This window comes from Ursus americanus, chromosome 5 (genome assembly GCF_024610735.1).
Source record: "Ursus americanus isolate L20-20 chromosome 5, mUrsAme1.1.p, whole genome shotgun sequence".
NCBI lineage: Eukaryota > Metazoa > Chordata > Mammalia > Carnivora > Ursidae > Ursus > Ursus americanus.
The window spans coordinates 1,261,263-1,286,967 of NC_142131.1; the positions used below are offsets into that span (position 1 = coordinate 1,261,263).

Below are 25,705 nucleotides of genomic sequence, written 5' to 3' on the forward strand. Positions count from 1 at the left end.
TTACTCTTGGAAAATATCTAACAAATGTGCATTTTATATAACTGGGAAAAAAGGTCCTGCAGAGCAGCTGTAGGAAGAGGAAACATTTTAAAGCTTTTATAAAGCATAACATGGAAAGAGAACTTCCCTTTAATTCTATTACTAGGTCTGTACCAAATGAGTATGGAGGTGCAATTCATCTCTAATAAAACTTTGTTCAGAGACCGCCAGAGTTTTGCTTGTAATTCTTGAGGATGGAGCAACTCTCCTTCACTAAGGCCGCCATTATCACAGCTTTACCCAGTGCCCCCCCAGCCGTCTGGCGTACTGCAAATTGTAGAATCTGAGTTCAGAACACTAACATTCTGGTCAGCTCTCCAGAATCAGACCTACAGCCTGTATAAAACTGTCCCAGGCTAGTAATGGAGACTTTACGTTCTCCCATGCAGTTTTCACTGTAAGGAAGACAAATCCAAATTTATCTCCTCATGTATTTTACCCCTTGTATGTTGAACTTCTGAGAGCTGCTTCTACATGACACCTTTTTAAATATTTAAAGAGAACAATCAATCTACCTTCTTTCTTCAGGCTAAGTATCCCCGTTTTTTTGCCGTTTAGGTTGTAGAGGACGGAGGAACATTTATCTCCTTTATTATAGCTGCTGTGTGTCTATTAATACAACTCAAGGTCCTATCAGTTTCTTTTTTGGAGGGAGAGTCACATGTTGACTTATATTAAGCTTGCAATGGAATAAAATATTTATGCCTTTTCCACAGATGGTTCTGGGACATCACTGTCTCTTTGTCTCGTCCTTTTGCAGTTTGTTTTTTGAATTTTGGTTGAATTTCATCCTTTTTTGTACCATCCAGTGTTCTGGGCTCCTAGCTTTTCATCTGTTACTGCCCTTCACTGTACGTACTTTCCTCTCAGCATCATGATCTGCACATGTGATGACCATGAATTTGATATTTTTACCCATGTTGTTGCATAGACGACATTCCGTGCTCCATCACCGGACATCTCTTTTTAGGCTGACAGTCACCCAGGAATCATACCTGAGGGTCACTCTTCACTCTCCTAGTTGCAGATTCTCCTAAATATCCTAGTATCTGGTTCACATCTCTCTAACTTGAGTGCAAAGATCTTATGGGAGACTCTGTTTAGTTCCTTTATACTACCTGGACGCACTGAATCAATAACACTTCCCCAAGTCAGTCCTTTATTTTAAAAAACCCAACAATAAGCAAATAAATCCAGCCTATTTTACATCAAAGTCTTATCTACTGGGTTGGGGCACTAGGTTGATGGTGGTGAGGTGGTGAGATGATTGCGAAGGGCCTTGAAAAATCATGATAAGGGGTGATGGCTGTTTTGCGGACAGTAGAGGACTCCCGCAGGTGAGCAAAGGAGCAACATCATTACATCTAAATGTGACATGTAGGGATGGTGGCTGCCCAGGTGCCTAGAAAAGCTGGCATCCTGAGGTCCGAGAAACAGGATGTGTAGTAATAGGGCTAGCATGTGCGTAATACATCAAAGAGAGGATTCTAATGCCAAGGCCATTGGGTTTTGGTCAGAGCACATCTTCCTAACTGCAGTGATGATCTTGAATATTTTCCTAACTGGTCTGGAGACATTGCTGAAGCTCCTTCAAAGAGAGGCTGTAGGACTTCTTCTTTGTTTTGAGCCAAAATCTTACTCCTACCTCCTGTTCTTATTTGTTCTGCTTCTCTCTCTGTGAGCAACTTTGAAAGCTTATCTATTCCTCTTTCTGTATAAGAACTTCTTAAATATTTTAAATAGTGCCCATGTTTCTTTTACTCAGGCCAAACATTTCTAATCTCTGTACTAGAAATGTTACTGACTTAGCATTATGTGAAACCAGGGAGTTAGTCTCTTATGCAATACACCTAACTGGAAAAGTATAAATTCAATTTTCATATTTTGTTTTAATCTTTGTTGTGTGTGGGTGCCAGTAGGGTTCAAAATGTTAAGAAAAAATTTCCCCTGAAGTCTTATTTTTAAGATTAAAAAACCCAGATTTTAAAGAAGATGTGAATGATATCTCCCTAATTTTCCTTGAGTCCAAACCAAGATTTTCATGAATGAAAATCTCGGCTAATTAGACCTTTTGGAAAATGGAAAAATTATGATTAATTGAAATTTTTTTGCCTGAAAAATGTTTTTTTGTTTGTTTGTTTTGGCCTTTAATGTTGAAAACAATTTCCTGACATAGTTTGCTATGAAGATATACTAGAAAGAGGATTTTAAGTTCTTTTCAGTTCATGAATTTTGTAGTAGATTTTGCTATTGTCCCACTTACCCACAGTGGAGGCAATTAAAAAGCAATCTGTTCTTTCAGATTATCTTTTACCCAAGCAGCAGGAGTCAACGTGCGGCAGGCTGAAACAGGTGAAGGAGATAAGAGGGAGGATGATCTCTTGATGTCTTGGCTGAAGTAAAGGAGCTATGGGGGTTTAAGGTAAAATTACAAAAGGGATAAATCAGCCATTGATGGCTAGCGAGTCTGGTGTCAGGATGAGGACTTTAGCTTTGACATCAAAGACAACACAGAAGCCACTGCAGTTCTTAAGGTGAGAGGGAATGAATTACAATGTCAGGACAAACAATGAATGGGACAGCTGTGTGCCCATGAACCGAAGTGAGTCAGATCAGTTGGGAGCCTGCAGTAAACTAGCAGTGAGCTATTAAAGTGTGTATGTTGATTGTGGCATAGGTGATGACAGCAAAGAGTTGTAGAGAAAACATCTCTTGGACAAAGGTGGAGAAGTCATCCTGCGTATGTTAACGGTGCATGATGGACTGGTGCCTCAGCGTTGTTCTCCGTCCCCATCCGCCAGGTCAGGGGTTCTTAACCTGGGCCTCTTGGCCTTTGGGGCTGGGTCATTCTTTATCGTGGAGGGTTGTCCTGTGCATTGTAGCATGTTTAGCAGCAGCCTCAGCCTCTCCCCCCAGGAGACCATAGTACTCTCCCCCAAGTTGCTACAAACAAAGTCTGCAGGTATTCCCAAATGTCCCCTGGAGTGGGGGACAAAATCCCCTGAGAGGAGAGCCACTGCCTTAGACCCTTCATTTGGCTCCATCACGCTGCCAAGTCCAGCCCCTGGAGAAACTGCTGATAGTCACCATTTTCCCCCCAGCTCATTGAACTACCACCTCTGATTGGTGGGGAGGAAGGCTGTAAAAAATGGAGAAAGAGGACAGCACATATTTTAAAGTTTTATTATTTAAAAATAGTAAATGTCTTGTGAACTAAAGTAGGATTTACTTTATTGCAGTTATAAGGCTTTTCTTGCCCTCATTTTCTGTTTAATTCCTTCCTTTAGCCCATATTTTCAGCTTAATTATTCTCCTTTCCTCCTCCTCTCATTTCTTGAATTTTGCATTTTTATGTTGCTTTGACATTTTTCCAATCTTATCAAATCTATTTTATTTTGTTACTACAAATCATTTTCAGATGTGGAAGAGGTATTAAACAACACCAAACAATCTTATTAGCACTATATCACTTCTTTTAGTGGGTTAACTCCACATTAAAAAAAAAAGAATCACAACTTCAAATTCTATACCAATCATTTCAAGTATTTATAACCTAATTTTAAAAACTAAGTGTAGATTAAAAACAAAATTGATTACAAAGATGTGAGTTCAAGCCATTTTCTTTTATATGTTTTTATTTTAATCAATAGGTATTTGCCATAGAGCTATAATTGTCTGGTCTTTTGCCATCTTTATTAATCTCTTGCTCATGCTGATTTCTTAAAAACAAATTCCTTCTGTAGTGGAATTACCATAAATTCCATCCTCTATATTATTCAGTTTTCAATGATACTCATTTTTTTGTTGTAAGCTTTTCCCAAGAGATTGAAATCTTTAATACTTTTTGCTCTCTGAGGGACAAAGTTCTGCTAGATAGTAACCTGACTTCCCCACTACAGTATTTCCAGGTGTGGCCACTGACCATCATCAGTGGGTATTTTGGAAAGACCGTCCACAACCTGGTTGGGGCCTATTAGTTTGGGAACTCCAGACTGCACTCCCATTTCCTCAACTGCCCATCCTCCTCATTTACAGAATCCTGATTTTTTTTTTTTCCCCAAGAGTACCTGGTCATGCTTAGGAGACTTATCAACCAATGGCAATGTTTGGGACTTACTTGGATCTCAATTCAAATAAACTTGATTGATTGATTGATTGATTGTAGGCTCCGTGCTTAGTGTAGAGCCCAATGCAGGGCTTAAACTCATGTCCCTGAGATCAAGAACTGAGCCAAGATCAAGAGTCAGACAATCAACCAAGCCACCTAGGTGCCCTTCAATTCAAATAAACTTTTTAAACACGAGATAGTGAATACTGCCAGGATATTTGCTGATGTTAGAGACTTTTTTTTTTTTTTTTTTTTAAGGAGATAGAATTTTACTGAATACTCTGCAAGAGAGCAGTGGGCAGGACAGCAAAGGCAGGAGGCAGTGGTGGGGGCTGTAGTTAAGGAGGTAAGTAGGGAGGTATGGGAGGTATGGAATTTTCTTTTTTTGGTACCTGTGCTGGGTTGTAAATAGCCCATTGGTCAGCTAGGGCCTATGGATGTTTTGAGGTGGGTCACCTAATGAACCTGTTCGCATTCAGCCCAGTGGTAGCTGTGGGCCCTTTTATCTTACTCAGGTTTCCATCGTTCAAGACTGTTACCTAAAAGTGGCCTTTACATTCCTCCCTGACAGAGGGAAAATGACAGGTGTTTGGCATTTGGGTGGAGGTCCCATCTTCAGTAGCTGCTTCATGCTGGACAGAGGGGTGTGCTGTCCCTACCTAAACTTGTCAGTCCATCTGGGGTTTTGTGCAGTTACAGATCAGAGCATGGTATTATATCAGTGTGCTGGTAGGCCATTTGGTGGAATTTGCTGGTGGCCAGGTCCATGGGGCTTGGGGAGGGTATTCTCTGATGGTATGGGCTGGAATCCTTGTTGAACCATCATTTGTATATAGAATTGTTCGATTCACTCAGACTGTAATGTATTTTGCTGTAGAGCAGGATGGTAGCTGGATCTTCGGGAATAAAGGATAAAAGGGAAGCTCAGAAGCAAGGCCAAGGAGAGTCAGCCAGCATCAGGAGAGGGTCCCGACCGAGTCTGTAACGTGTGCAGATTCACCCTGGATGAGCTGCCGCTGCCAGTTGTGCCATATGTTGGGAAAGGAGGCCTCAGGGCGATGGAGGAGGAGAGGAGAGGAGTCCTTCTCCCTTGGAGGTGTGGACAGTCTGATCCGTTCACTCTCAACCTTCAGAGCACACCAGTTAGCCGACGTGGCCAGAGACCTTCAGTTGTCTGAGGAGTACTAGGGTTAGACTGCTGAAGGGCTGAAAGGAGAGGGAGGGAAAGGTCCCTCTGAAGGCCAAGAGGGGAAAATCCCTCACCCTTTCGAGCAAGGGAGGTCCAGGAGGTACCCCCTGGGGCCTTGGATCCTCACTGAGGAATAACCTGGGCCTGAGGTTGTCTGTTCCCCAAGGAGTACTAGAGTCAGTCCCCTGAGGGAAAGTCCCGAGAAATTCCCAGAGAATCTGGAGAGAGCCCCAGCTGGCAAAGGCTCCCTGTGTGGGGTCCTCCCTGTGAGGAATATCTTCAATATCTTGATCAGCCTTAAGGCAAGTGTTATTCCCTTTCCAGGGATTGAGTTAGGTAGAGTTTGCTGGGGGCTTCAGGGAAAGGTTTTCTTACGCCTGGGACAGAAACACAGCCTCTTCTTCCTCTGGATGTGGTTGTGACTGGGCATGATGTCTGGAGCTTTGTAGCTGTTTTGTGACTCTGAGGGGTCTAGCCTGAGAACAAAGTGGGAGACACTGAGGATGGCAGAGCAAAAGATGGGAATTTCCCAGATCCCTGATGACCTTGTTGAGCCACTGAAACAAACAATACTGGGTTTTCCTTGTCTTGATTTATTATGTAACTGATCTCATTGTATAAGCCATTTTAAGTTAGTTACATTTTTTTCCTGCCAAAAGCATTCTACGTAGACTGTGTGCACACTCTATAACACAGAAATTTTACTCTGTACGGGTATGTACCCTAAAGAAACTGTTGCACATGTAAGAATGGGATGTTCATAACAGTATTTTTGATAATAGCTCCACACTGGATACATCTAGTTGTCTTTGAACAGTTGAATGGATTAATGAAACCTGATACATTCATATAGTGGAATATTACACAGTGATAGAGTGAACAAACTACAGCTCTACCCATCAGCCTAGCTGAATCTCGCAAGTATATATTGACTGAAGAATATCAGACATAAAAATTCACATGTAATGATGTGATTACATTAAGTGAACAAAACTAAAAATACATTGTTTGGGAATACATATCTAAGCAATAAAAGTATAAAGCAAAGTAAGTGAACAGTTACCACCTAAGAGAGTAGTTTCCTTTAGAGAGAAGGTTTTCAGTGCAATCTGGAAGGGCATGCGGGGGTTCCCAAGGGACTGGCAGTGGTCTTCCTGTTCTTTACCTTCATGGTGGTTTCAGAAGTGCATGTTTTGTTATTTTAAAAAATGCACATCTGTTTAATTTGTTCTTCTATATGTATTGATAATACTTCAATAGATTTTTTTTTTGTCTTAACCAATACAGTGTTGTGTATTAGAAATGAACTGGGTACGAAGTTAAAATACGTAAGCTAAGGTTCTACTCACATTAGTCTTGCTTTGAGCTTTTTTGCTACCAAAGGCTTGGGTTCTGTTTCTGTAAATGGGAAAGTTGAGCTAATAGAGTCACTTCTTACAGTCATTTTCTATTTTCCCATCAGATATCACCTCATTCTGCCTTTCTTTCTCTTTTTCAAGCTTACTGGCTATTGGTCTTGATTATCAACTATGTGAAACTTGTGAATTTGAGCAGGGTGTCATAGAAACTTGTGTAGCAAATACGGCTATGAAAAGAGCAGGGCCTGTTGGAAACCCCTAAAATCCATCACTAGGCAGGGCCTCAGGGAAGAAGTTCAGTCTCGTTGAGCTGACTGCCTTCAAGTCTCAAATTGCTCTCTCCTTTTGTTTTCATTCTGAACTAGGTTTTAAAACTAGGTTTTAAATCTCTTGTTCTTTCTTGGTAGAATGATTATTTTGGTCCAAGGCTTGTGGCTTGTGCTCCAGAGAATTTCTCTGAGATGTTGTTTTTCTCTGAGAGATTCGTCAAGTATTTAGGGAAACATCTATTCAAAACAAAGGAAAAAGTACTCGACAATTTCTTCTGTGATACTGATTTTTTTTTTTTCCTCTTGCAGATTAGTGGAGTTTCAGATTGGAGAATGTCAGAAACGCTCTGTGTCCATTTTTTTTATGACACGGATTACTTTTCTTGGGCTCGTCCACCTATATATATCAGTGATTTCTTTTTTAGTGATAGAAGTTTAGGATAGTCTCTTAGCTAAAGATAATGAATGAAGGGGTTGTCTCAGGCAAAATAAAGTGTAGGAAGAGAACTGTAGGTGGTTTGAAAACAAGGTTTGGTCATCATTGGTCAAAGCTAGAACAGGAGTCATGGTACTGAGATAAGAAGAGCCCTGAACTGCTGAGACCACCTGAGCTTCGTCCTTATGGAGAGCACTGTGGCCTGAGTCACACCACCTCACTGGGGATTCGACGCTACAGTGGACGGGGCCCTACATTAAAGAAACAGGTTCTTCCTTTTTAGAAGACTATTGTAATTTCTCTCCCCCTTTCCTTCGGATTTTAGCTAATGGCTTACGGAAACTCACACTTCTGTTAGAATTCTACATGTTTTCAAAAGCCGTGTAGAATGGAAACAAAGACACGAACTCTTCTGTTCAGTTTCTCACCACTTTAAATTGTTACTTTGCATGTTTATGTTTTTGCGTAGTCCCCGAAAGCATTCAAATTTAGAACCTCTAATTGATAGAATCAGAAGAGATTAGGGAATTAGCAGTATTCAATGCTTCCTGAAGTGCAGGAATTGCATCCAGAAGAAATTATGCACAGGAACTGTAGGGCTACTTGAAAATCATAAATGTAGAGTAAATAAAAGCAAGTATTTGTTACCGTAGAAATATGATAGAACTCATAATCTTAAAATACCATATAGACCCTTTAAGTGAACAGAAAATGTTACAGATGAATGTTCACTATTTTGAGCATATTTTTTTTTACCATTTAAAGCAAACTTTCGGGAGAATTGTCTCCTATCAAATGTTATTACTTCATTCTAGGAAAGCTCTTCTAACTGGACCAGAGATCAGTGGAGCACAGTATTTATTGCTTTCTTATGGACAAAAAGACCGCCTTTAGTTGCTGATGATTAATATTTGTTTTCCTCTTCAAACCTATAGTCAGTGGGCTGCAGTTGCTGACTGGTGAAGTGCACTCTTCTCGAGTGGGTATGACTTCTGTCCTCTTGACAGATGATCTAGGAGAAGCAAAGTGCTGTAGGAAGTAGAGCACTGGACTGAGAGCCAGGGGGCCTTGGTTCTGGCCTTGCTACTTGTGTGTTCATAGAATAGTCATGTCCCCTTTTGGGTCCGTTCTGCACCTGCAAAGTGGAAAAGACTGAGAAAAATTATCTCGAGGTTTATAACTAGAAATGGAAAGCAACTTGTTAATGGGCAGAAACCTAAAACATGACCAAGCCAGGATTTGTGCCATACAAATGCCCGTAGTCAACATTTTATGACTCAATAAACTAAAAAAAAAAAATTGATACTGATATAGTTGGAGATTATTTTGGCTTATCAGTTGATTTTTTAAAAAATCACTTTATATTCTTAACATAACCAAAGGACCACTTTTTCATCTTCTGCTTTATAGACCCCTAACGCATGATAGTTTTTGGATAAAGCTCACAAAGCATTTAAACTTTTGAACAATACGTAGATGTCCACTTCTAAACTGTAGAATCAGATACAGTGAGAGAGAGTCAGAGTTACGTGTACACTCCCTCGTGGAATGCAAGCTCGCTCCACTCCTATTCGTCACAGTCACTCCGGTGAGCTGCCTCATGTGGGCTCTAGACCTTCACCGACCTTCCTGTGATCCTCTGCATTCTTGCCCAGTCTGAGCACTTAGTGCTGTACTCACGTGCTATCGCATTCAAATAAAGATGAGGTTTTTGACCCGTTCCCCTGAATTGTTTTTCACAGCAATGATGGATTTACAATAACCCATCTACCTGTATTGCCATGCCCTTGTGAACAATGGCACACATTTTTAAAAGGCCTTACTGAGGAATTAAATCAAGCTGACTGACGTATAGGCTTTAACCATTTCCCCCGCCCCCGCCCCCCCCCCCAGCATTAATCTGCAGCATGTGTTGAAGAATGAGTGAGTGATTAGTTCAGTAGTTACAGTGTGAAAAGTTCATTCTGACTGTGACCTGCTTGGAAGAGCTGAGATACGGAGTAGAATAATGATTCTCCGACTCGGGGATGTCAGTGACGAGTGAAATTTCAGGAAAACAAAAATTGGGGATACACACAAGTTTGCTGACTTGATTTTGCTAGGTACAAATATTTAAAAACCTATAGCCACCATTAACATTAAGAGGCATCCGTAATTTATAATAGAATGAACTTTTTTTTTTTTTGGTACTAAAAAGGTTGTAAGGATAATCTTGGAATATTTGTTAGTATTAACAAATTTAGTTTTATGAAAATTTGACTCTTGTTTCTTCATTTTGTCCAGCAAAAAGCATGTTTTGGACTGGCAGCTGTCCATGAACCAACATTTTGGTATTTTTCTATTCCAAGTAACTTACTTTTGTTAGACACACACACACACACACACACCCTGGTTATAATACATAAAGTGGATTTAAAAACCCCTTCATGAGTCCAAATGCACAGTTTGAAAAGTACTGCTTTGTGGTGTATGTGCAGAAGTGGAACTGCTGAGTCGTGAGATACAGGGACTTTTGATTTTCATATGAACGATGTTAACTTGCTCTTCAGTATGTTCAAACTAGTTTATTTTTGACGGGTTTCATATGGGAACACAGTTTTTCCTACTTTGATAATTCTTGATGTTTGAGGACTTAAAATTCTTGTCAATGCTATGTGTAAAAAATGGTATATTGTTTTACCTTGATTTTGTGAGATTTTAGAAAAATACATGTTGTGGATACTCATTTTCCTTTATGTTTAATACTCTCCAACACCATATTTGCACTTTAATCATGCTTCGATATCTGTGTTTAAATTTTAAATTTAGTTAAGATACATACAGAAAAAATGTACACACATATGGACAGCCTGACAAATTTTCAAAAAGTGTCATCCTCACCTAGATCAGAAAGAAGAACTTCATTGGCGCTTAGAGAAACCCATCCCTTATAAACTCTTCAAATTACTACCCACCCATCTCTTCCTCAAAGGGAACCACTATTCAGATTTCAATCACCATAGACTAATTTTGCCTGCTTTTAAAATTTGCATAAAGGAGCTTATAAAGTCAGAGTAAATTTTGGTATTTAGCTATTATAGATTTTATTTAGTCAAATATGTTTATATTTCCTTAGTGCTTTTTTTGGTGGTTCTCTTAAGAAGACTTTCCCCATCCAGGGACACCTGGGTGGCTCAGTCGGTTCAGTGTCTGCCTTTGGCTCAAGTCATGATCCTGTAAAATAAAGTGTAAAAATAAATACTAATGTTTGAATATCAACTTTGAATCCAGTAGCTTTGCTGAATTATCTTCATTTTAAATCATTGCATTTTGTTTTTCTTGGATTTTCTATGTAGTAAATTTATCATCTATAAGTAATGACAATATTATTTTTTTTCTTTTCTCATCTTTATATCTCATTTGCTTTGCTTTTGCATTGCATAGACTAGCTATTTAAATTTTTAAAGATGAAGAAAATTAGCTTTATATATGTAAATGAGAAAAATGGTAGCATTCGAATTTGTCAAATATTTTACAATTTACAAGACTACATGAAACAACAAAATAGTGTGTATCACATTACTATTGCTTGAGACAAAATATTTTCTCAATTATGCACATAAATTTTACTACATAATGAAAATTGTCTCTTATTCTAATATCTTTCCATAAGAATGTTTCTAAAGTTTGTCATTACATAAGATATTTGGTGTTTTTCTTAAAGATACACTTACAGAAGTTTTCTCCTTTCACTACTTAGCTGGGCTTTTTTCTTTCTTTGAATCATGAATGAATATTGATGCATTTTTATCAAGTTTTTAAAAAATCTATTGAGATAATCATTTTATGATCATTTGATATAATCATATATATATATATATATATATATAATCTTGTCCTTTATGCTTTTCTTCTGAGTTTTTAAGTCTCTATTTTTCCTTAAGTTTTCTAATGATACTTCCAAGTCTACTTGATCATGTTGTATTTTGCTATATAAAGATATATGGATACGGAGTTAGACTTGCTTAGCTAATACTTTATTTAAAATTGTTGCATTTGGGGCACCTGGGTGGCACAGTCAGTTAAGCACCTGACTCTTGATTTTGGCTTAGGTCATGGTCTCATAGTCGTAGGATTGACTGAGGGCTTGTGCTCAGCTTGGAGTCTGAGATTCTCTCTCCCCTTCAGCCCCTCCCCCCACCGTGCATGCATGCACTCTCTCAAATCTTTAAATAAATAAAATTGTTGCATTCATGTTCATAAATGAAATTAGCTGCTTATTTTACTTTCTTGTGCTCTGTCTCCATTGGGCAAAAATACGCTAACGCCATAAAAGTTTGTCTTTTTTTTCCCCTCATTTTATTATCTGGAAGAATTTATACAGATAGAAATGATCTGGGCTTTTAAGTTTGGTAAAGTTATATTGTTCTGGCTTTTGGGGAAGGGATATAGTATAATGTTCTATTTCTTTAGTATATATTGACCCACTGAGATTTTAATATTTGGTGATATTGTTAAAAGTACTTGTATTTTGTCAAATCAAAATTATGTATGATGTTACCCCTTTTCATTCCTGATATATTTAATTTGTGTACTTCTCCTGCCCCACTCACCCCCCCATTTTTTATTCAATGAAGCAATCTCTTTTTTCCTCTTCGAGAAATTGAAAATTTCTAACTTTCATATTCTGCAATATTACTAAATTGCACATCAGTGTACTTCACTGGCATTTTCAAAATGAAGACTCGATCTTTCTTCACTTCTGGAAAATTCCCAACTATTGTTTTTGTGAATATTGAGGAGACCCTCAATTTTACTGTTTCTTGAGTGCCTGTTAGATGTGTTTTGGATTTCCTCATACTCCCTTTCATTTCTCTTTTTTTTTTTTTTAAAGATTTTATTTATTCGACAGAGATAGAGACAGCCAGCGAGAGAGGGAACACAGGCAGGGGGAGTGGGAGAGGAAGAAGCAGGCTCATAGCGGAGGAGCCTGATGTGGGGCTCGATCCCAGATCGCCGGGATCACGCCCTGAGCCGAAGGCAGACGCTTAACCGCTGTGCCACCCAGGCGCCCCCCCTTTCATTTCTCTTAATTAAAAAAAAATTTTTTTCCTACTCAATTTTTCTGTTTTGTTCTGAAAAGATGTCCTTAGGTTTCTTTTCAAATTTATTGTCTTTTCAATTGCTTTAATATTTCTTCTATTGAGCTTTTTAATATCAGTGTACCATTTCATAACTTTCTGTTTTTGTTTCACAAAAGGATTTGTTTTTTATCTTTGAAGACTTCATTTTTTAATTTTTTAAAAAGATTTCATTTATTTGAGAGAGTGAGATAGCAAGAGAACACGAGAGGGGAGTGGGGAGAGGGAGAAGCAGACTCCACATTAGAGCAGTGAGCCTGACTTGGGGCTCGATCCCAGGACCCTGGGATCATGACCTGAGCCAAAGGCAGATGTCTAACTGACTGAGCCACCCAGGCGCCCCATCTCTGAAGACTTTAAATGTACTCATTTAAACACCCCTTCCTCATTCTCTTATTATTTCTTTGCTGTGAGGTATGTTTGTTGTCTATTAGCTTGATGCAGACATTCTAATATTTTTTTAAAAGACTTCATTTGTCAGACAGAGACAGCAGACAAGCAGGGGGAGCAGCAGGCAGAGGGAGAAGCAGGCTCCCTGCTGAGCAGGGAGCTGGATGCGGGACTTGATCCCAGGATCCCAAACCCATGGGATTATGACATGAGCTGAAGGCAGATGCTCAACCGACTGAGCCACCCACGCATTCCAGTCATTCTTATCTGTGAGCTCGTGTTCCTGGCACATTATCTTCTCTTTGTGCTTACTCATGTGTACCCTGGATTGTGGCGATTTCCCCTTTTTCAGTTTTCCCTAGGGGTTTTCAATGTCCCTGAGTAAGCTCTTAAATTTGTGTTTGGGCTCTGGATTTTTCAGACTTGGATAGTTTAACTGGGCCTCCACAATCATGTGACACAGATCCAAGATTCTGGAATCACATGGCTTGAGTAGCTGATTTGCTCACCAGGTTCTGTTCTTTCACTGGAAGACCAACTTTGGTTTTTCCACCGCAGGGGTAAGGTAGGTAATTGCACCTCTCATGCTCATGTTGGTGTTGACATACAGCCCCTATGGTCTCTTTACTCCCGGGATCTGCCTCTTCACCCATGAGTCCATGAGTTGCCAGACTTCAGCTCAGAATCACTACATTTCTGGCACCTGGGTATTTCTCAGTATGCCCTTCATCCAGGCTATGTACATAAAGATAAGTTCGTTAAATATATTTTACTTAGTATTTCTAGTTATTTGAGTGCAAGTGAGGATTTCAGTATGTGCTTAATATGTCTTCTTGACTTAGAAATTTCCACAGTGTTCTCTAATGCAACACAGAAAGAAATCACTTAGGGGTACCTCTATAAGGGGAAGTTGGGTTTCTTACCACAAATCTTAAAACTGAATGTTGTTTCTCTGTATTAGCCACTAGGTAGTTTATGGTACAATTTTTTGCTTACTTCTAGCACCTATAACTACAGAGTCCTGAATGGCCTGCACTTATGTGAGATTTTCCTTTTTTCTGATGCTCTCAACCATTAATTTTATACTTCTGCATTTTATGAATTTTTGTAAAATTTCTCCAATCTTTTGTAGAATGAGGTGGCATATAAATAAAATACTCAAGTATTTTTATCATTCTGTTTGTTTATATCTGTTAACCATATAGACCATGACCCCGGGAAGCAGAAGAACTACATTCCTCGGTGAATATGTAGGACTGCGTAGTTTTTGGGTGGTAGCTGGTGCTCAGTGAATGCAGGCTGACTGAGGAATGAAAGGCTGAGCGTATGACTCTCATCAGAACCCTTTACTTTATCTTCCCTTTGCCTTTTCTGTGTCAACCAGGCAGAGTGTAACTTCGGTTGTTGGAGAGTGTCCATGCATGTGCACATACATTCTCCTTTCTACAGTAAACAAAAGTCCTAGACTCACTATCAAACTCACTTAGTGTTCTTCCTCTTGTAGTTTCATTGGAAAATTGATTTGTTCTTTGTCATTTATTCAAAAAACATCCTCAGAAAATCATCACATACTCAAGAACTATTGTAGGCCTTGAGGACACAAATATGAACAAGACACAGTCCTTGACTCAAGATCTTCGAGTTTGGTAGGTAAAGGATCACTTACTGGCAGATACTTTAAGCTCCACTGAGAAGCTGAGCTGGCAGATACGGCCCACTCAGAGGCCCGAGAGGAAGTACATATGGATGGGCCTGGACAAGGAAGACAGCCATACTCAAGTCACTGTATAGGAAAGGGTCGTATTGAGGCATGAACAAGATAGAGTGAAGGCGATGAAGTCTTTGTGTTAGAAACTGGTTGGCACAAGGCCCTGGAATAGAGTTCACAATTTCGAAGGCAAGAGTTGAAAAGCTGAGCCTAAGGTTGAAGTCAAGAAGTAAATAGTTATTTTTACAACTTCTAAAAGGCAGAAGTAGGGCATCAGAAGTCAGTAAGATGCCACAGGGCATGCAAAATATAGACTTCAGTGAAACCTTTGGAACAATAATGCAGACATTGCTGTCTTTTGTCTGGGCCTGACATCTTGGGAGTTGCATATGGACTGAATTATGTCTCAGCGAAATCTGTATGTTGAAGCGGGAACCGCCAATATGACTGTATTTGGAGATAGGACCTTTAAGGAGGTAATTTAAGTTAACCGAGGCCGTAAGAGTAGGGTGCTAATCCAATAGGACTTTTGTCTTTATAAAAAAAAAAGAGGGGGGAGAGACACCAAGCATGTATAAACACAGGGGAAAGCCAACGTGAAGACGTAGTGAGAAGGTGGCCATCTGCAAGCCAAAAAGACAAGAAACCAATGCTGTAGCAACTTGGTCTTGGACTTCTAACCCTCAGAATTATGAGAAAATAAGTTTCTGTTGATTAAGTCACTCAATCTGTAGTATTGTTATGGCAACATTAGCAGACAAATATACATATTCTCTTTCTTCTTAAAAATCCATGTGCTCTGACAGTAGGTTAGTCTTTCTGTCATCTGCAGCATTTTGCATTTACCCAGTCTCTCCTGTTGGTCACCAATACTCATCAAAATGTATTTTTCTAAAAGGTGTTGTACATTTTATTCTTGCCTTCTCTCTGTTCCTAGCAAATGGGCACAAAATAGTCTGAGGGCAAGACCCCAGGCAATACGGGACCCAGCTTCTAGCTCTGTGCAAACACTGGAAGTATTGCTTATGGTCTCCCTGTCCTGTAACATGAAGGGAACTTGTTACTTTCCATTTCACATATTTATTACTTTTTGCTTTGCAGCCTGGTTCTCTGCCTTTCTTTATCTTCCCTTTTTTTCTCCTCTTGACCCTTTAGTATATATTTGTGAGCTAAGGAGAAAATGTTATTCTCCAGTCTAACACTACTTTAAAGTGTAGAGAAATTGTCATTTATCAGAGCAAGTAGTTTAAGTGATACTAAAATGCATCTACTTGGGGTTCTTAAAAAAGGTCATTCTTTGACAGTTTTGTGAGATCAGAAAACAATCAAACCAAAATGTGTTGCTACTCAAGCCATGATAAAATTGAAAACTTCTGCCAAACCAAGAACACTTGTACAATGAAACAGTTCCTTTCCCTATTAACATAATTATTTTGCATTAATAGGTTGTTAATGAATTAAGCACTTCATAGAATTTTTTTTTCCTTTTTTTGACCCAGAGCAATAATCTGCTTCCCCATAACTTTCATTTATTAGTTCCAGCTCTTCCTCTGGACTTGGGCATAAAATGTGAAATCCCTCTTCTACCTGACAGTTCTTCCAATATCTGAAGACGATCACATGATATATCAAATGTGCCATCATAGAACACATATTTTTTTCACTTTGGCCAAAAAATGTCATGAGAGACTTAATCATGTGCTTAGCTGAAAGTTAGATGTCAATTCACTTTAATTAAATTCAAGTTAGTGAGATGTGTCGGGCTCTAGAGAATAGTGTCACAGTTCCTTAGCTGGCTCATATCTCTCTGGCCCTAATCCATCCTCAACTTAGTGACATTTCCACAGGTGCTTCTGCTTGTACTTCAAAGACATGAGGCTGGGACTTCCCATCCCTTAGGAGTGATTACTGAAAAATATCTCCCCTAAACGTGCTATGTGTTTCTACAGTGTTTTGCCTTTGCACGTGTTGATCCTCCTACCTAGACTGTCTTTCCCCCTTCACCATTATTCTTCAAAATTCAGCTCAAATCTTGTGAAAAATATTCCTTGATTTCCCCCCCCGGCAGAGTTCATTGCCCCCTGTTTTCTGCTCTGGACACTTGGTTTATGTCCTCCTCCTTTCCATTCTGTAATGTGACTTATGTGTCCATGAGGTTTTTGAGGGCAGGGACCATGTCTCTTTAAAATTTTTTTATTCTCAGTACTTAAAAACATTCATTGAGTTGGCCCTCAATAAAATATTTGTGGGACACATGATGCCTGGAGAATGAATGCATGCTCAGATAAAGCTTAAAAGCCAGAAATCTTTGGAAGACAACTAGTCTGATTGAAAAAAAGACAGTAATGAGGGAGGTTGTCAGTGATTCTGTACCCATGCACAGAGTGTTCAAAAGGAAGCTCATTGAATCAGTCCCAAGGTGTATCATGGCCATGGCTATGTCTGTTGCAGAGTGGCTCACAGCACGTCAGCACCTGCTTGTGCATTGCCCTTCTGGGAAGTCTATACTTGACAAAACTTTGAGTTATACTGCCCTGAGTCATTCACCCCCGGGGTGGGAAGCCCCTGCTTCCTGTCCTCTAAGTATCAGCACATGTACCTGTATTATGATAGCCCAGCTTGTGGTTCACTGTGGCTGGAATTGGGTTAGTCATTTATCATATCTCTTATTAAATGTCCCCATTCTTCAACATTTTTTCATATCCACAAGGAAGAGTGTTTCCTTTACCATAGCCAACTACATAAATGAAATAAAATCTAGACTCCTATAAATCAACTCTTGTGTCCCAGGACAATATCACGTGCCCTGGGAAGATAAAGAGAAAATTAAAAAGCTGATTTCCTTCCATCAAAGAACATGATCAAAATCAGGTAATCCCAGAAGTACCCAGACAGGGAGCATCACCCTTGGAGCAGGCAGAGGCGCAGATTAATCTTTCCTTCTTCTGCCATCATGTTCTTGTACCTGCTTAGCTGGCAGGCTGTATGTAGATGATCAGAAATGCCCTCAGGTGGTGCGATGTGGAGAACAGGTGTCCCATATGGAAAACAGGGGGAGCTGCTCTCCTTTTTTCTCTTTACTCAAGAGAAACCTTTGTGACTACTATTAGCAGTATAATCTGTCTGTGAGGGGAAGGAGTAGGAAATTGTATTCAGCAGGTAGTAAATTAAGAGCTATGGAAGAATGAATATACGTGATCCGGACCAATAGATCCTTAGGGATAGTGTGATTGGGGTAGAGGTGCTATGAAATCATGGGATGTAGGGTTTGGGGAGGAGGAACTCTGTTTGGAACCAGATGGGAGGTGTCCTTTGGCACTTTGTGCCTCAGCCTGACCTTGGGTTGGAGTTATACCGTTGCTTTATCATTTCCATTGTTACTCTGAAACATGTGGTATACACAAATATAGATATGACCCATTCTAACAACTCTAGGATATTTGAAATGGAACCACAAAATAATTGGACACAATTTGAAAATTTCTGAGGTTTCAGGTACTGGTGAGGATGAGGAGCAATGAGAATTGGGATATTTTTTACATTATTGAGGAGAGTGCAAATTGGTACATTACTTTGGAGAGCATTTGACAACATTTGGTAAAATTGAATACTCATGTAGCCTTTGACCCAAGCATATCACTGCTAAGTTTACATCCTGAAGTAGGGGTGGGCAAACTTCTTCTGTAAAAGACCAGATAATAGGGGCGCCTGGGTGGCTCAGTCATTAAGCATCTGCCTTCGGCTCAGGGCGTGATCCCAGCGTTCTGGGATCGAGCCCCACATCAGGCTTCTCCCCTGGGAGCCTGCTTCTTCCTCTCCCATTCCCCCTGCTTGTGTTCCCTCTCTCGCTGGCTGTCTCTCTCTCTCTCTCTGTCAAATAAATAAATAAATAAAATCTTTAAAAATAAAAAAAAATTTTAAAAATCATTAAAAAAAAAAAACCAGATAATAAATATCTTCAGCTTTGCAAACCATACATTCTGTCAACACTACTCAACTCCACCACTGTAGTGTGAAAGCACCCATAGACAATATATAAACAAATGAGCATGGCTGTATTCCAATAAAACTTTATTGACAAAAATATGTGGCAGGCCAGATTTGGCCAACAGGCATGGTTTCTAACTCCTGCCCTTAAGAAACAATCATATACACAAAGATAAATGTGTAAGAATGTTCATAACAGCATTGTTGGTAATAGAAAAAAATGGAAACGACCTAAAGTCCATCACTAGAAAAATGAACAAATGAATTGTTATATATAGGCTCAACAAAATACTGTAACAGAAAAAAATGAACACTCTATATCACTGGATAATTCTCACATAATGTTTAAACAAGGATGCAGACAGGATTACACAATTTATTTAAAGTTTTAAATATACAAAACAATTAAACATTGTTTTGAAATACATACACATGTAGCAAAAACAAAATGACATTTTTGAGAAAGACAAACACCAAGTTTAGGATAATGATAAGCTATGTGGAGAGTAAGGTAGTGCTGCCAGAGAGGGACACATTGGAAACTTAAATTGCAATTTCAGGGGCGCCTGGGTGGCTCAGTCATTAAGAGTCTGCCTTCAGCTCAGGGCGTGATCCTGGGGTCCTGGGATCGAGCCCCGCATCAGGCTCCCTGCTCTGCTAGAAGCCTGCCTCTTCCTCTCCCACTCCCCCTGCTTGTGTTACCTCTCTTGCTGACTGTATCTCTCTCTGTCAAATAAATAAATAAAATCTTTTTAAAAAATTGCAATTTCATATTTTATTTCTTAAGCTCACAGAGGATACACAAATGTGTAAATGAGTGCTCATTATATTATATCCTAGAATTTTTGTAGGTCTCAAATATTTTGTGATTGAAAAAATTTCTAGGGTGTTTAATTTCGAATGCCTTTGTATTGGACTGCTGCTTTGACCCATTGTTGATATGCAGCTGCAATAACCTTGTCTCTTACTGTCTCATTCAATGGTGTGGCCTACATGTTCCATCCATGGGGTCTGTTTGATAGCACATGTTGAACATAAAAACATTTGTGCTGGACAATGAAAATGCTTTCAATAGCTTTGGTTGTTCAGCAACACTCTGATTTGTAATTGGAATAGGTTGCTATGGAAAATTGCTGGTTGAAGGGAGACAGGGATTTTAGGATTTTGTTTTTTCATTTATTCATCTTTAGATACTTCACCATGACTTCAGTTTTCTTGCTTAGATTCCATGGTTTCATTGCTGTTCTTTGTGTTTTTTTTTTTTTTCTCTTTGAATATTCTAGTAAGAGATTCACCAACAGGCTTTGTCCTTTATTTCACATCTTAGCTAGATGAGTTTAGGTCACCAAGTCTTCCAAGTCAGGTGACTTTCTTGTCCTCCAGAGAGGATGAGACAAATTGGAAATGCCTTCTACATGGGGAATTGATTAAGCTCAGATTTTTCCCACACTGGAAAGATGCTGATTTGGATTCATAGTCATGATATGAGTCAGCCGCAGCTGGGAACATATCGTCCACTTACAGTGAGCTGTTCCATACTTGGGAAAGGTGACAGACGGACAGGGCAGGAGAGAGAAGTGTTGGATTTGTTTTAGTATTTGGGAATTTTTTCCATGAAGACATGCCTTGGACTCCCCTCACTTTTGCATGGCCCTTAGGCACAGCTGTCTGGGAAGGACTCTTGTTTTTGTCTCTACTGGGCACATAAGACAAAGAGTCTCTGAACTTGATAGAATGGAAATATCCAGGACAGATCCTAGCCAACTGATTGTTGACATAGAAGTAAATACCACCAGGGCATCTCTGATGTAGCCTATATGAGCAGGGTTGAGTTACAACAAAGGCTGGAAGCATACATTTTGTATGGTTGTTGTGCTAAAACACTGAGAATTAATTTCAGTGTGAATTGGCCAGTGTTTATCCAGCACACTGCATTCTATTTTCTCCACAGCTGTTCACTGCCATACATTTCTGATCCAAAACACAAAGTTGTCCAAAAACTGTGGAACACATTGACCTGAACTTCCCACTGGGGAAATAGCATTACAGGAAAGATGAGATTATTAGAATAAGGCTTTTGTGGGAAATTAAATATTTCTGGATTTATAGGGAAGATTAGTTTCCTACCTCTCTTGATGGCAATTTATCTTCATTATTAAAATGTGGGACTAACAAATGTGTTTTCCAACAAATGTAACTTTGATATTCGAAGAATTTAATAGGGCTCTTAAAAACTGAAATGGCAGCAAATACTGAATTAGAAATTATGAGTAATGAGAATGAGGGTCATTGGTATGGGATATAGAGTGTAAACATGAACTAGTAATAAATTGTGTAAAGGGATCTAGAAAAGTCTCAGCAACTCATAAGAAGATATACTTAAAAGACATCACGAAAGAAATTTGTTTCATTACTTTCAGATGTACATGACTAAAATATGCTATCAAAATAATGCTTGCTAAGATGCCTTATGTTAAGGTACGTATAAAAAATAAAAATTACCACATTAATGCACTATTACGAGAAGCAGCCATCTCTTAGAAGGACAAAGAGTATAGTGTATTGATTAAGAACCTAATGTTTGTAGCTAGGTTCTAACCTCTGAAGATACCATCTTGGTGGTTTCTCTCTGAGATTTAGTTTTTGCATCTGTAAAGAACAGATTAAAATAAATACTTCATAGATTTGTTGTAAGGATTTAATAAGATAATATAAAACAGTATAATTCCTTGCACTGCCAATCAACATTCAATTAATATCTATTAGGATTACATTATATAGTTGTAATGTCACATTGCTTATTAATAGTACTAGGGTAGACAATTTAGTTCAGTTCTTAACTGAAAGAGCACAGAATCTGAATTAATGTGGTCTGAATTAAAGAAGTTTTTCTCTAGCAAGTTTGGCATTTTAGATGTCCAAAGACAATGTTTTAATTAATGTTAAGAAAGCATTTTAAAGTAGCTACTGTGTGCAGACAGCTATGAAATACTGTGGAGGAAGAAATACAAAAATAGGAACTTCCATAGTTTTACATTATTTCTTTAAATTTATACCTTTTAAAATGCTATGAGCATGCTTGTTAGGACATTTAAACTATAAACTGTGTTTCTGAATATTACAAATAGCCACTGCCATAGGAGAATTAAAGTTTATTAGCTAAATTATGTTGTAGAAAAATATTTGGAGTAATAGTGTGGAGATTAGCATTTTCTTTTCTTCATTACAAGAAATTTTATGTGTTTCTCGGTCGCTTGGGTTTGATTTTGGCTTCCCAGTTGGTTGACCACAAAACTCTAGAGGATTTATGATTGGAAGGAAGAGCAGAAATAATTTTGGAGGAAGTTGGGGCTACTCTTTGGGTGGAGGTGGGGTCAATGGGAATTTATTTTTTAGTTGGGAAGTAAAGAGGAGATACACTGCACTCTGGATAGTTGTCAGCCCCTTAAAAAAAAAAAAAAAAGCTCTGACAGAGGTGGTGGGTGCTGAGGCACCTCCATATGCCTTCTTCACAGGGGACTTTACAGGAAAGAATGAGGATAGGAGGAGTGGGGGGAGAGAAATGACCAATTCCACATGACAGCTGAGAAGTTCTCAGGGGGACTATCTTTTACTATGGCCTGAGAAACGAATACATTGTATATAAAACAAAAGCTGTATTTCATGGTGGTGTTATTGAGATCACACAAGACTTAATATGATTTGGCTATTGTTGATAATGCTGCTATAAACACTGGGGTGTGTATATCCCTTTGAATCAGTATTTTTGTATCCTTTGGGTAAAAACCTAGAAGCACAATTTCTGGATTGTAGGGTAGTTCTATTTTTAACTTTCTGAGGAACCTCCATACTGTTTTCTAGAGTGGCTGTCCCAGTTTGCATTCCCACCAGTGGTACCAGAGGGTTCCCCTTTCTCCACATCCTCACCAAAACCTGTTGTTTCTTGTGTTGTTGATTTTAACCATTCTGACAGCTATGAGGTGATAACTCATTGTAGTTTTGATTTGTATTTCCCTGATGATGAGTGATGTGGAGTGTCTTTTCATGTGTCTTTTAGCCATCTGTATGTCTTCTTTGGAAAAATGTCTGTTCATGTCTTCTGCCCATTTTTTAACTGAATTATTTGTTTTTTGGGTGTTGAGTTTGACAAATTCTTTATTTATTTTGGATGTTAACCCTTTATCAGTTGTATCATTTGGAAATATCTTCTCCCATTCTGTAGGCTGCCTTTTAGTTTTATTGATCATTTCCTTTGCTGTGCAGAAGCTTTTTATCTTGATGATGTCCCAATAGTTCATTTTTGCTTTTGTTTCCCTTGCTGCAGGAAACCTGTCTAGTAGGAAGTTGGTAAGGCCGATGTCAAAGAGGTTACTGACTGTGTTCTTTTCTAGGATTTTTATGGTTTCAGGTCTCAGATTTAGGTCCTTAATCTATTTTGAATTTAGTTTTGTGTATGATATAAGAAAGTGGTCCAGTTTCATTCTTCTGTTTGTGGTTGTCCAGTTTTCCCAATACCAGTTGTTGAAGAGATTGTCTTTTTTCCATTGGGTAGTCTTTCCTCCTTTGTCAAAGATTAATTGACCATATAGTTGTGAGTTCATTTCTGGGTTTTCTATTCTGTTCTATAGATCCATGTGTCTATTTTTGTGTCAGTACCAAACTGTCTTGATGACTACAGCTTTGTAATACAGCTTGAAGTCCAGAATTGTGATGCCTCTGGCTTTTCTTTTCTTTTCTTTTTTCTTTTTCTTTTTCTAAAAGATTTTTTTTATTTACTTGAGAGAGAGAGAACACGCGGAAGCAGGGGGAGTGGCAGGCAGAGGGAGAAGCAGGCTCCCTACTGAGCACGGAGCCTGTTGTGGGGCTCAATCCCAGGACCCCAGCATCATGACCTGAGGTGAAGGCAGACTCTTAACCAACTGAGTCTCCAGGCACCTCTTTGCTTTTCTTTTTCAAGATTGCTTTGGCTCTTTGGGGTCTTTTGTGGTTCCATACAAATTGTAGGATTGCTTGTTCTACACCTGTATAAAACTTCTGCCAAAAACAAAAATAAAAACTAGTAAGTACAAGCAATTGGAAAAGCCATATATCTTTCTCCTGGAAACTTCATTGTGCTTATACCAACTTTCAACTAACCTCTTCCTTTCATTAAGATGTAAGTTTAATAAATGAATAAGCAGAAACAAAAAAAAAAGGAAGAAAGACAACATGAAAGTGCTTTAAAATCCATAGCTCTATACATGTGTAAATTAACATCTTGAAGAACTTCAGTGTAAGACCCATACTTCACTCCATAAACATTTGTAATTTGTGATGTTGGCAGTACTTTGTCAAGGTTCATTTGAGGATCTTGTCTTTTTTGGGAGCAGCTGGTGGCATAAATTCTATGCCTATTTTGTTGTGAAAGAAACTAGAGCACAAAGGAAATCGAATTAAGTTGACAAGATCTCCAATGGATGATTAGTAGAATTGGCAGTTGCAGATGGGTTAGTTATTCTGCTCACTAACTCTTAGAAATTTAGTTCTTCTTACATACATGCATGTTATGTCACTATCACAGTGTCTTTGGAGAGTTTGCTCTCCCCCACTCTCAGTCCATTTGGTTTAGATAGGGCTCACACTAGGAAACTCCAGGGATGGGGATATATTTCAGATCAGATTAATGACCATACCACTTGTCTTTAGTCATAGTGATTGGTTCAGAGTTGGTCACAGGGTCTAAAGTAAGCTAATGCTGTCTAAATGGACTTGCTAAACTGGTTTAGATCTTTTCCATCTTTTTACAGAAACCTTGACTGAGTATAAAGCAGATACTGAGGAAAACAGGGCTGTGAAATAGAAACACAGTGTCCTGATGATATCATGTAAGACCCTGGGTCCAACTATTCCAAAGCCAAATTCGTCTCTTAAATTCCTAGTTATATGTGTCAACAATTTCATTTTTGTGGCTAATTTATTTTGAGGTTGGTGTCTGTCATTTCCAACAAAAATATTCTTCTTTTTCATTTTCCTCTCTTCTTCTACCTTTCTTTTTTCACTTTCCTTCCCTTTCTTTTTTATCCTTTCTTCTCTTCCTTTCCCCCTTACTTAAAAGGTCCTCAAAAGAAACTCCAGCAAATAGGATCAGGTCATACAGGACACTGAAAACTAGGATAAATGTTGGACTTGATTATGTATACCCTAAAGCTTTTTTATTTTGGAAATAAATGACATAAGAGTTGTATGTTAGGATGATTACTCTGGTAGAAGTGAAAAGTAAACATTGATGAATGAAGAGAATACATAGATGAAGAGTCCAAACTTAGAAGGGAGAGTTCTTGTCTTGGAGTGTTAATCTACTGGAATAGAGATATAGGGATAGATACAAATAGTAATAAAAATCTTTGAGAGAAAGGTGGAAATTGCTAACTAATCAAGTAAGAGAGATAAAGGAGAGTTAAAAATGATTCTGAGGTTTTGAGTACATAATGACTGGGACTTCGATGCAACAAAGGATTATTGTAAATAGAGAAATGGCAGGGGAGGTGAACTCATTGAAAGTGAGTTTTATTCTTGCTGAATCTGAGTACGGGCTTAAAGAAACAGGTTTGGAACTCGGAGACCTCATTGCTGAAAATACCAATTTGGAAGTCCTCCTAATCAAAGTGGTCTTTGATGTTGTGGGCTAGAAGAGAATGTTTTAGCCAGCAGAATGTATTTCACAAAAAGAAGCATAACTGAAGCCTAGTGTATAGTCACAAATGATAGCTATTATTATTGTTGAAGAGTGAGCAATAGTAGGGTGCTTTATTAACTTGGTATTGAATTCACCAGGGGACAGAATGGAGATGGAAAAGGGGGACCACTTGTCAAAGCTGCGTAGAAAGTAGAACATGCTCACTTGCCGTTATTTGATAGCACAAACTGCTCTGCCACAAATGAAAGACACCTGCAGTGTTGCAGATTAGTACAATGCAGCCAAGACACCAGGAAAAGCAACAGAGCCTATTTTAGGGACTGTTTTTAACCAGCGTCAGGGATCTGAGTGATGACTCCATCACATGTGATCATGACTCTCACGTATCAGATGGGAACGCAAATCTCATGAGACTTTCTGAAGTG

At 38.8% G+C, this 25,705-nt stretch overlaps 1 long non-coding RNA gene across 1 annotated transcript in view; it reads left to right on the forward strand.

The window, feature by feature from the left end:
• LOC123779320 (uncharacterized) overlaps positions 1-25,705 on the forward strand; it is a 124,395-nt gene that overhangs the window by 20,256 nt on the left and 78,434 nt on the right. The gene's annotated exons all lie outside the window — the stretch shown is intronic.